The sequence below is a fragment of the Glycine max genome, chromosome 10 (genome assembly GCF_000004515.6).
Source record: "Glycine max cultivar Williams 82 chromosome 10, Glycine_max_v4.0, whole genome shotgun sequence".
Lineage (NCBI taxonomy): Eukaryota > Viridiplantae > Streptophyta > Magnoliopsida > Fabales > Fabaceae > Glycine > Glycine max.
The window spans coordinates 27,817,827-27,830,463 of record NC_038246.2 but is presented as its reverse complement, the minus strand read 5'-3'; positions in this window follow the sequence as shown (position 1 = coordinate 27,830,463).

The following is a 12,637-nucleotide window of genomic DNA, read 5'->3' as shown; positions in this document are numbered from 1 at the left end:
CCTTTTTGGGCGACGAGTTAATGTTAAGTCCCTTTAAGGGCGACGAGTTAATGATAAGACCCTTAAAGGGCGACGAATTAAAATTATTTTGAGAACAATTGAGGAGTCGTGTGTTTTGTACAGTTCATAGATAGAGTCTGTATGCTAAAATGTTTTCTAGGTTGGACCTGAATCAGGAGGGAGAGGCCCCGACGGACTCTTCGGAGTGTAGGCCTTGGGGGTCACACGGTTTGAGTGCTCCTTTAAGCCTATGTTGATCCCATATGGTTGGAGCATTCTCGCAAAACACTGTGACCCTGACTGGTCTCCCTATGATATTACCTAGTGAGAGTGACTTGACTTACTATTGTGTGGTTTGTCTTGTTATGTACTCCTAGGCGCCCGACGAGGTTTTTCACTGACATGGTACCACATTGCATATAGGCTTGAGTCTTAGCATAATTGTTGCATACACTTGCTAATTGTTTATTATGAAATTGATGTGTTATTATGTCTTGATCGGAGTGTGTGATTCCTGTGTATTGTGATTGATGATTGAAAGGTGTGATTGATGGATGAAAAGTGTGATTGATGAATGACAAAGTGATAAAATAATGTGAGATATGCTAAGTAAATTTGTATTTGGCTACTATATGTTGTGTTGTTTCTCTCTAGTAGTTAGAAATGTGATAACTCACTCCTCGTGTGTTGTTTGTGTTTGGATCCTGTGATGATCTTGAACTTTGTGTTCGGGGGAGCAGATGAATAGGTGGATGGACTATGAAGAACCTCATGCTAGAGGACACGGGAACACCACGCTCTGATAGGATGTGACATTAGGATATAAGTTCTATATTAATTGTATGAAACTTATATGGCCTTCTTTGAGCCGAGATGACTTTATTATTTATTTGGACAAGTTTGAATATGATGTAGAAGAAAGTGAATGTGAGCCTTTTACCCATTTGAAAGACTTGTATTTAAAAATGTTTTAAAAATATTTTAATTAATATTTGAATTTTTATTCCTTTATTAATATATATGTGAGGGGTAGAGGGTGTCACAAGGCTGCCATATGAGAGCGAGTCGTTTGTTCTCTTTTAATATTTGTGGCTCTGGTGCAGTGGGGAAAAGGGATAGCATGAAGATTTGAATTGGAAAATACAATAGAGCCAATAAAAAGTGAGTAAGAAAGAGCAAGAAAACAAGATTAGGACTTCGAACTCACTATGGAACTATTACATTGGTTAAAAAAATAACCAATGTCTTCTTATATCAATTATAATTTTAACTAAAGTAATTAGAGTTTTTACATTAGTTAAAATATAACTGATGGTACTAATGAATATCCTAATACCCCTTCAAGTTGGAGCATCAGGATCCAGAATGCCCATCTTGGAAAGATTAACAAATTGTTGTATACCCAAAGGCATTGTAAGGATATCAACCACTTGCTCGGAACTATGGACATACATAGGTTCAACCGTTTCAGCTCACAAGTAGCAACAACAATACTCAACTTTAGTTTATGAACGAGAAACCATAGTCTACTTTTTAGTCCTCCAAGAGATTGGACAGTTACCCAACATTACAAAGTAATCCATCAAAGATCTTCTAATAAGAGGACAACTAGCCCAATCACCTTCACAACAATCATATAGTTGTAAGTCACAATCAACACTTACATTTTCTCATTAAAATGTATTCAATCCAATCCGCACAATCCTATTGTTAATGATGACTATTTGTTATAATTTTCATATCCAAGAAACATATGGATTTTGTTTCATTTCCAAACCATTGTTCAATTTATATAAACCGAGAGGGAAACAAAAAAAATACCGAATACTAATCCATATAATATGAAATTAATTCAAATGATAGAAAATAATTTTGTTATTAATTTTACGAATAATATTTTCTAAAAATATCTGACACTTGTTACTCTTATAATGTCAACAACATTAAAATATCACGTTTAATAAAGTCGCCATTCCACATACACCAACAATCACGTTTAGGCAGTTTTTGAAAGACGGCTGATATTTTCACCCAAATATGATAAACGATTACTAGTGGTAAAAAACGTGTAATAGACAAAAAAAAAAAAAACTGATAATGTCCTCCTACGTCTCGAGATTTATAAGAGAAAAATGTGAGACAGTTAAGTGACCATGAAAATATTAAAAAAAATCGATTGATTTTCATGCAAGGGTCCCCTTGCCACTTGATTCTAGAGATCTTACAAAAATCTCTTATCTATCAGATAGCGTCAACTTTTATGAATTTCCAATAATAATCAAAATTTTAGGATTGAGATAATGAACTTGCGATAAAACAAAATTTCAATGGACAAACACGTAACAAATAAGGATCAAATTTATTTAAAATCACTTTGACATTCTTTTAATGAATGCTAAACTAAATATGCATGGTATGACTACAAAAAAAAAGGATGGAGTTCACACCTTGCTTGGAGTTGAAGTCACAGAATCTCCCACACTTTGAAGTGCCTGTACAGAAAACATTCATGTAATCAGATTTCAAACTCAAAATTGAAAGTCACACTCATTATTTATCATCCTAGACATTATTAAGATTTTTTTCCCAAAATTAGTGTTGTAAGGATTTGGTACTGATGATTACGCTGACCTAAGTATGTATTTTAAAGTTGGTCTAGTATGCTTGACAGGCTTGTGCTTATAAATACAAAAGATGGATTCCACTCATCTCCTTCAAGAAATGGAACTCTGTGAAGTACATCAATCCAATTCGAAACATAAAGCCTTAATTTATAAAACACAAACCGGAGGTATCATCCCTCAAAACTTCAACAACCCAGTACTACAAAACACATCACCAACTCTCCTTAATAAAAATGAGAAGAAAGTTATTTTAGTCATCCGACGAGAAAATCAAAATGGAAATCATATAGGATAAAATCAACATGTTGGGTATACGAATTCATGTTTGTAGGTTAGTGCGTTAAGTCCATGAAGCGGGTAGGTTACAAGCCTTTTTTTTACAAACTTATATAATTATAAGTAATAATTGAGTCTTATCTCTTAAGTCCATAGATTTAATGGATTTTATTCATGGGTAGCCCATATAAAACAAAATTAATTTTAAAATAAAAATTATATAAATTGAGTATTTAAATTAAGAGTTGACTTCAGACTTCAGAGCTTTTCCTTTCAAACTCTCTCTTTGTCGTGTGTCTTCTTCCCCAGCCCTCACTCTGTCGTGAGGCCCACGACATCACTTTCTCTTTCTCGACTTGTGCACAACCTCCCTACCCCGGCCAGCACTGTGCGTGAAGGTCACTTCCTCCTCTACGGCTCGTGCATGCCACCCCTCTATATGTGTCGCACCACTCTCTTGCTGAGCCCCCCTATGTCGCCGCAGGTTTCATGAATCAAACCTTAAATGGGTCAAACCGGCCCGTATACCCACCCCTACCCAAGACTTTTATCACCTCTCTTCCTGATACAATTAAAGTCTCCCATGACATGCCATCTAGTAACATTAGAGTCTTCCTTGATGACTTTCAACTCGTCCCATAACCTCCTTTTTCCAACCAAATCATATGGCAAATAAATACTAACTAACACCACATCCCTATCACCACCCCTCCCATGCATCCCTCTACACACCTTCCAAACCAAGAAAACCATGGCCTCTAAATAAATTGTTCACGTGAAAAGCCTCTTTACTCCAAAGAAAGAAGAGTCCACCCGCGCTAAAATAATAGATGGAATCATCTCCCAAGTTACCTCAAGATCTCCCCACAAAGTAAAACACAATTCTTTATTGATGACTTCTTTCTTGGTTTCTTGTGAAAACAACTTGTACATCCTCATTGCCCACCAACTCCTTGGCAAACTTCACTTTCACACGCCCCCCTTACATTATAAGCCATGATCTTCACAGGCATTTTTCATGATCACCCTCCATGTTTGTAGCACACCTTCCAGCTTTCTGGTCTGTTTATATCCCAAGGCTCCATAAACACAAGTTTCTCCACCATTGCAGTGTGCTTTTCTGCCATAGATACCCCCAGATTCTTCCCTACTGTCAGTAAGTTGTTTGCATCTTCTCTATCTTTTTTCACCCAGAATTTCTTTTTAGACAATCTAAAATTACAATCCGAGATTGAATTCCTAAAAGATTGGCTTCCTTGTCATTGGCCCCTTTATCTCCTCTAGATCGTAGTGCTCTGGCCAACGTGTGCCAAACTAGCTGAATTCTCATAAGAGTCCTTGGAGAAAGCTCTTGAAATAGGTCATCTGGACACGTCTTATATTACTTCACCATTCAAAGGGCCATCACGTGCATTTTCCTCCACGACAATCAGCCTAATATCTTCATTCCCCTTAGAGAGGCACAATCCTTTCGTAGCTTCTTGGTCCAACCCACCTTCAAAAACTGCCTTTATTTTGCTATTAAATAGGCCTCAACTAAGCAACGCCGAGAACCCATTGGTGTTACAGAACTAATCCAGGCTTTTAGCCTTTAGGGACGCACACTCGGCCTTTGTCCCAACACCACCAGACAACCTAGGTTTGTATCCAACATCCCAAGGAATCCATATAGAGTTCATAATGAAGAAATCACGTAAAGAAGATGTATTCCGGAATTAATTAAGATTTAGTAGGGAAATTAGAAATATTAATATATTATATTTTTCTTTTTTAATAAAGATATCATACGTATCTTTATTATATTTATAGCCTTAATTTAGGAATATATTTAATGATATTAGGAATATATAATATTTCATTGTTTCTTTTTATTTAGATTCTAGGAATTAAATTTTATTTTTTCTTATATATAGAGAAAGCACATGTACTCAAAGAGGAAGATTATTATTGAATTGAAAATTAAGATTTTTTCAGTTTCTCAAACCTCAGTATTCTCTTACGAATCAACTGAGTTTTTGAAATCATCATCTTTCCCATCAAGTATGCTACATCAAAACCTATTTAGGATTTTTTGTATGGGCTTTAAACTTTTCCTAGTTTTTGCAATTTACTATAGAGTCATCGCTTCAATGTATGATTTTATATAGTATTATTTTTATATAGTATATCTTTAACTAATTTTTCTAATCTAAAAATTCCTTGGTGATAGCATCGCACGTATCAGAATTTATGGATAGGATATTAACACCAAGGATTTTCAATTCTTTGTGCTTCAAAAGCTAGTTTGAGAATCTCTAATTATCGAAATTGGCCAAACTTTTGGAAGCAGTGTTTCGAGACTCAATCAGTAGATCCAATTTAACCACAAAAATCGAGCATATGGCCAGATTGAGTTTTTCTTCAGATTGAAAATGAATTTGGCCTAGGTATGATGTCTCCAACTCAATCTCAATCCAGGTTTAATTGGTGAAACTCAAACCTAGTCATACCGTTATTTAGTTGCCCATATGGGAATTGATTTTGCGCATGCAACCCAAGACAACAAGTTGTTGTGATGGGAAGGTTTTTGGTTTATGCAATCTTACAATATCAAACATGCTTATAAGATGTGACATTTTGTATTGATAGTTTTTAGATCTAGGCATGTGTTTATAGTTTACTTTATTGTATATCATGCTTAGGTTTAGTGTCATAAGTGATTGTGAATGCTAAGATCACTAAATTTTTATGAAAATAAGTGTTTGACATAGTGTAATTGATTGCATAGTTTTTGTAATCAATTACATGTTTATATAAAAGTTTAGAGAAAGTACGATTTCAATGACGATTCATGGTGCCAATGATCATATGTGTGTGTGTGCATACACGTGAATGAATCTGAAATCAGTAACAACATGCAACCTGTTGTATCTTGGATAATTAGATAATCATTTATTTCTAATTATCTTGAATACATTTGAACTTTAATTTTATTGTTTAATCTTTAATTGAAATAAATTCAAATTGTTGTTATGCACTAATAGTACAAACCTTGGCTTAGACTTGGATTCTATTGAAACAAAGGTCTTTCATACAATGAAAAAAGTTTTTTTTTATGATCATAACATAAAAAGTTATGAGTTTTTCCTGGACATAAATATATATATTTAATCAATCATAATAATATTCCCAAAATAAAATTAGGGTTCACAAAATCAAAGCGATTCAAGCATAACGAATCAAAGTACTTTAAATCCCGATAATCTAACAGTAATGGTGGCTCTGATACCAATTGTTGGAATTATAATAAACCATATAAAATACCATATGAGCACCAAACACATTATGTCATATTATCGAAAAGAGTTTCAAGAATACCTAGATCCATAATGATTGAATCTTGACAATAGTCACGAACAATTGGTTTAATGACATTCATTAACCAAATCATCTTATTCCTTATGGGACTGTCATCTTCTCTTTAGATGGGGAGAGAAGAAACTATTTCTTGATTTGGTGTATTGAGAATCATAATCGTGCCTTAGGTTTTAAACATATTAGAGTTTTCATCATCCCTAATGGGCCAAACTGTTTTCCGCTCGTTAAGCTTATATCAATTTTTTGTTGGCTGTCTAATGGGCTCACTAAATTATATAACTTATATTAAGTTCATCTAAATGTAAATAAAAAAATATAAATGATAATATAATATGTAGGTCATATTAATTAATTACAAATTATAAAATTCCTAACAATATAAGCAAAATAACCGATTACAATGTTTTGATTGTTGATTATGGTAGTTATAACTATTTTTATTATAAATACTCATCTTGTTATTTCCTTAGTGTGACTCTTGCAAAATAAAGTTACACATTACAATTAGAAAGAGTCTCTTAGAGGATTACTAAGGCATTTCTTTAGAGAAAGTCATCTTGTCAAGATCATGTATTCAAGATCATAAGATGAACATCATGGATTGAAGCTTGAAGATTATACATCTACACAACAAGGTGTTTTAATTCCATTTTCTTATTTTCACTCATCTTAGATATCTAATCTTGGTTAGGGTTACCAAGAAAGGTGTTGAGTTCTAGGGTTCAGCTCTTTTTTTTCTCTTGTAGGGTTCAAGGGATTAAGGGTTGTTTTTAGATATTTGTTTATGGATAGTGTTTGTAAAGTGATTTCTCTATGGTGATTGTTCTAAGGGGGGGTTCTTAGAGAAAACTAGATGTAGGTTCTCTTGAGAGCTGAACTAGTATAAACCCATGTCTTGATTCTTTTTATCCTTTATCTTGTTATTGAATTGTTCTTGATATTGAGTTGTGTTGGTATTTGATCTCATAATTGGATGTGCCATTAAAACTCTATCTTTGGACCAAAGTGATTGTTTTTCTTAAGCAAGATTATCCTTGGGATAAAAGACTTTGAGGAAAACCTTGATTATTCAAAAGGGTATTTGGATTTGAATTGATTTTATCATGAAAAATTCAAAAGTTGTGGAATCTATTCAAACCTCCCCTTTCTAGATTTTCGATCCAACTAACAATTGGTATCTAGAATTGGGATCTTATAAGGTAATCAAGATTTTTGTTAAAATTAAATCATGGTTGGGAATCAATTACTATTTGTTGAAGGTATGTCTATTAAGAGGCCTCCATTTTCTACAATGAGAACTATCCTTTTTGGAAGGTTCGCGTGAATATTTCTATGGACTTTGTTAATAGGGGTATATGGCAAGTTATTGTTAATGGCTATAAAATTTCAACTCAAGTAGTTGATAATGAGACAAGAGAGAAATCCAATGAATCTTGCTCCACTAATTAGAATAGGTGAATATAACTCTAAAGTAACGAACATTATACACTCATCACTTAATTCTAATGAGTTTTTAAGGGTGTTTGCATGCACTATCACAAAGGAAATGTGGGATTTAATCCAAGTGACACATGAAGGTACACTGGAAGTAAGAAGAGCTCAGAAGAATTCTCTCATCCAAGAATAAGAAACTTTAAAGATGAAGCAAGGTGAAACTATAGAAGATGTGCAAAAGAGATTCTCGCATATAGTGAACCATCTTGAGGGTCTTGGCAATATTTTTGAAGAATAAGAGATAAATTTCAAGATACTCAGTCTCTCAACATAATGTGGTAGCCAAAAGTTAGTAACATCAATTTTCAAATCAAAAGATCTTGCTTCTATGATGCATGTTTAACTATTTGGAAAATTGAGAGAATACAAAATATATTTGACAATAATGGATGAGGAAGAAGCAATAGACAAAAAGAGTAAGGGTTTGGCCTTGAAGACCAGCATTCCATCAATCGATGATAGTGAAGATGACAATGCGGAAGGGTCGGATGCCAAGAACCTAAATTTCCTTGTAAGAAGGTTCAACAAATTTTTGAAGAAGAAGAAGAAGAATTTTGGTGATAGGACCTTTCAGCCAAAGAAGAACTTCAAGAAGAGTGAGCCTTCTTCCTCCTCTTATTTTACATGTTTTGAGTGCGGCAAAACAATTCATGTAAAAGTAGATTGCCACATCTATCAAAAGAAGCAACATAAAGGAGAGAAAAAGAAAAAATGTTCATTCAAGAAGAAGAAGGCATATATTGCTTGGGATATGAAAAGGAAGTAAGTTTTTCTGATTCTGAAGAGGAAGAAGCCAATTTGTGTCTGATGGCCAACAATAAAGCTGAAAGAGAAAATTTTCTAATTCTGAATCGGATGGTAATTATGATCAACTTTTAGATGCATTTAATGAAATGCACCAAGAAGTACAAAAGTTATATGTGGCCAATAATTTTCTGAAAGGGAAATTAAGGTGAAATGTAGATAAATTAGTAGAAATTCAAAAGGAGTTATCAGAACTTTAAAGTAAAAAATGAGACCTTAGAAAAAGAAAAGGATAACTTTTAATTTCTTTAATTGTGCTAATACCACAAGAAAATGATTGAAGGGTTGGAAGGTTCATATTAGGATATAGTACTTTTTATGAAGGAAATGTTTCTCTTATCTCCTGGACTGATTGTAAATGTTTTTTTATTAAGCATGAATTGTTAGCTTACACTCTCTTTACATTCCTCATTAGTTATTTCTCTAGGCCAAGATCTTGATATATTTTCTTGTATACTTTAATAATTGAAGTGTGGTTCTTGATATATTATATTTTTCCTTGTAAAGCAAGAGCTATTGCGTTAGTGCTAATGATTATTTACGAACTAAGTCTACACTACCAAACTAAACTACAATTAAGATTACTCAATTTCCTTATTGCCTTTCTTTCATTGATAATGGGTATTTATAGTGATGTACACTGATGATTTGGCACTTAGGCCATAACAGAAAAGGGGACAATGATAGCAGAAAGGAATAACAGAATGCAATGGCAAATAATAGAATGGATAAAGCTGTCGGCAAGGATCTCTTCACAAGGGTGCAATCAGTTGTATGTGTGGGCCTGATGTTGCTATCATTACAGCTGGTGTTGCTATCATTACCCACCGCCGGAAAAGCCAACCTTGTCCTCAAGGTTGGGCAATCAAAACAAAACTAAAGCAAGGGTGAATTTAGAGAAAAAAATGTGAGAGAAGTGGCTTTCTTGGTGGGCTTTGTTTGGGGCCTGACAAAGATAACCCTAAGGGTTATCACATACGTGAAGGTGGAGAAGGTTAGGTTTGTGACCTGCGCCGAGGGCTATGAATGTAGAATGCATGGCCAAGACCTTGACGATCGTAACACCACTGTCAATGAAGCGTCGACCCATGTCGACGGTGGCTTCGGTGGTTGTGGTGGACATAGTGGTGGGTGTGGCAGCGGGCGTCGACGCCAATGAGAGGCAGAGCAAGAGGTTGAGGGGCGAAAATGCGAACGGTGATGAGAACGACGAGTCCAAGAAAGATCTCGATAGAGACAAAGAGAGATACCATGACCGCGAATGATCCTCTGGCCGTCAAAGGAGTAAGAGGGAGAGAAACTGAGAAAGGAGAGACGGGGTTGTCGGTGACGAAAATAGGTGGAGGCGACATGCTCGAGCATGCGTGACTTCCTTACGTAGCTTCCATGGGAAGCTGCCATGGGGAGTGATGCTGACTTGGGTGCGGGACTAGGTGGCTTGGGTGCGGGGCATGGAATCGGAGTCAACAGAGGAAGGGGAGTCAGCATTATGGCATCTGTCGCTGGTGGCTGCACCGAAGAAGAAAATGGGGAGCGTTGGCTGGATAACATGGTATCCAGTTTCAGGATTATGAGATCGAGTTTCAAGAGCATGGAGGCTTGGGTCGCAGCAAAACGAAGAGTTCAAAATCCATGGACGCTTGGGCTATGGCGAGGTTGGCCATGGCGGCCTCGAGGTGGTCCAGGCTGGTGGCGGAACGTTCGGCATCAGCCATTGAAGGGCAGCAGAGAAAGGGCAGGTCGTACCAATTGTTACAAACTAAGTCTACACTACCAAACTAAACTACAATTAAGATTACTCAATTTCCTTGTGGCCTTTATTTCATTGATAATGGGTATTTATAGTGATGTACACTGATGATATAGCACTTAGTCCATAACAGAAAAGGGCACAATGATAACAGAAAGGAATAACAGAATGCAATGACAAATAACAGAATGGATAAAGCTGTCGGCAAGGATCTCTTCACAAGGGTGCAATCAGTTGTACGTGTGGGCCTGATGTTGCTATCATTACAGCTGGTGTTGCTATCAGATTAAAAGAATTTGACAAAAGAAATTAATTAGAAAGCGGTATAGTTATAATAGTGATGATTATTAAAAAAATTAAAAAAAAGTTCGGTAAATCTTAAATAGTAAACTTATTGTTTTAAAAAAAACTTTTGTAATATCTGGGGTTATAATCCCCTCGGAAGTCTCAGGGATTTTAAAAACATGTGGCGTTAACAGGGGTTATAAACCCCTGATAAGTCTAAGGGATTTTAAAAGTACTATGATAGAGATAACTACCGCTAAAAGAAAATTATCGAAAGATCTTTTTCTGCCATTTTCATTCACGCATTCATATATTTATACATGTACGTGAAATTATCATAGCTAAAGATATTATTCTATTCTATTATAACTGTAAAGTTAGTATTGTCTCCTAACCCCCTCCCCACAAGGATAACAGCATTACACGTAATCCATTAAGTGTGCAGGCCTGGTGTGAGTGCACGAAGTCCTTTGTGTGGTCGTGGTGCTATCATTGGTACGTGCTACTTGCATGGCGGGTTCCGTGGGTGACGTGCTACTATCAATACCCCCTGTCTGAAAATAGACCTTGTCCTCAAGGTCGTAAATGGTCTTGAGTTGGTGCTAAGGCTCCCATGTAGTGTCTTCCGGAGCCAAGCCGTCCCACTGTACGAGGGCCAATGGTGTAGGTGGACTCATGGAGGCATCCAGTTTCCAATCCAAGAGACTCAAGGGTCTTACGAGGGGGTGGTTAGCATTGCTAAAAGGAGGTAAAGCAGGACATGCCGATGGTGTAGCACCATGATGGGCCTTGAGAAGGGAGGCATGGAAAACTAGGTGAATGTGAGAAGCAGGGGGCAACTGTAGACGGTAGGCCACCTGTCCAACCCAAGCCTATATCTGATATGGACCATAGAACCTTTTCGAGAGCTTGGAATATGTGGGTTAGAGTGAAGTCTGGCGGTACGGTCTGAGACACACGTAAACCCAATCACCAACACTGAAGTTGACATCGCGTCGGTGTGAGTCAGCCATACTCTTCATCTTGTCCTGGTACTTTTGAAGTCTGCGAGTGAGGGTGTGATGTATAGTGGCCCGAGAGGTTAGGATAGCATCAACAGATTCAACAGGAGACTTTCTGGCAGAATAAAGAGGAAGAACTGGTGGTCGCTTTCCATACATAACCTCGAATGGTGAGTAACAAGTGCCGCTGTGGACTGAGGTATTATAAGACCACTCGGCTAAAGATAGGAATTTGAACCACTGCTGAGGGTGATCATGGATGAAAGCTCACAATTATTGTTTGAGTACCCGATTTATAACTTCGATTTGATCGTCCAATTGAGGGTGATAGGCGGTGCTGAAACGAAGATTGGTACCACTGATGCAGAAGAGATCACGCCAAAATGTGCTTAGGAAAATAGGATCCCGGTCTGAAATGATACTACGCGGGAAGCCATGGTGTTTGCAAACAACATCCATGAACAGAACGACAACCTTGTGGGCAGTGTAGTGTGGTGGTAATGGACCGAGGTGGACACCCTTAGATTAACAGTCAACAACCACCATGATGGTGTTGTAGCCCTGTGAAGTCGGAAGTCCAGTAATAAAATCCATGGACAGGTCAACCCATACGGAGGACGAAATTGGTAGCAGTTGCAAGAGACCAATGGGTTTGCGAGTTTCCAACTTGATTTGTTGACATGTGACACATTCAGCGATATAATGGCGAATGTCTTGACGCATCTTGGGCCAATAAAAATGCTGCTGGATGCGATGAAGGGTTTTCTCGACCCCCATATGGCCGCCTATCGGAGTAAGGTGAAACTCGTCGAGGAGCACTTTTGAAAGGATGTGGCCAAGAGGAAGCCAAAGCTTGTCGTGGAAAATAAGCATATTTTGCTTGACTGTAAACCCAGGATGATCAGCAGGGCTTCGTAATACTTGTTGGAGAAGGGCCTGGTATGTCGTGTCCTGCAAACAAGTTTGCTGGAACTGCTCCATGAAGAGTGTGTGGGGTGCTCTAAAAGTAGAAGCACGCCACTCACTGTGCCAGCCCGAGGCAAATG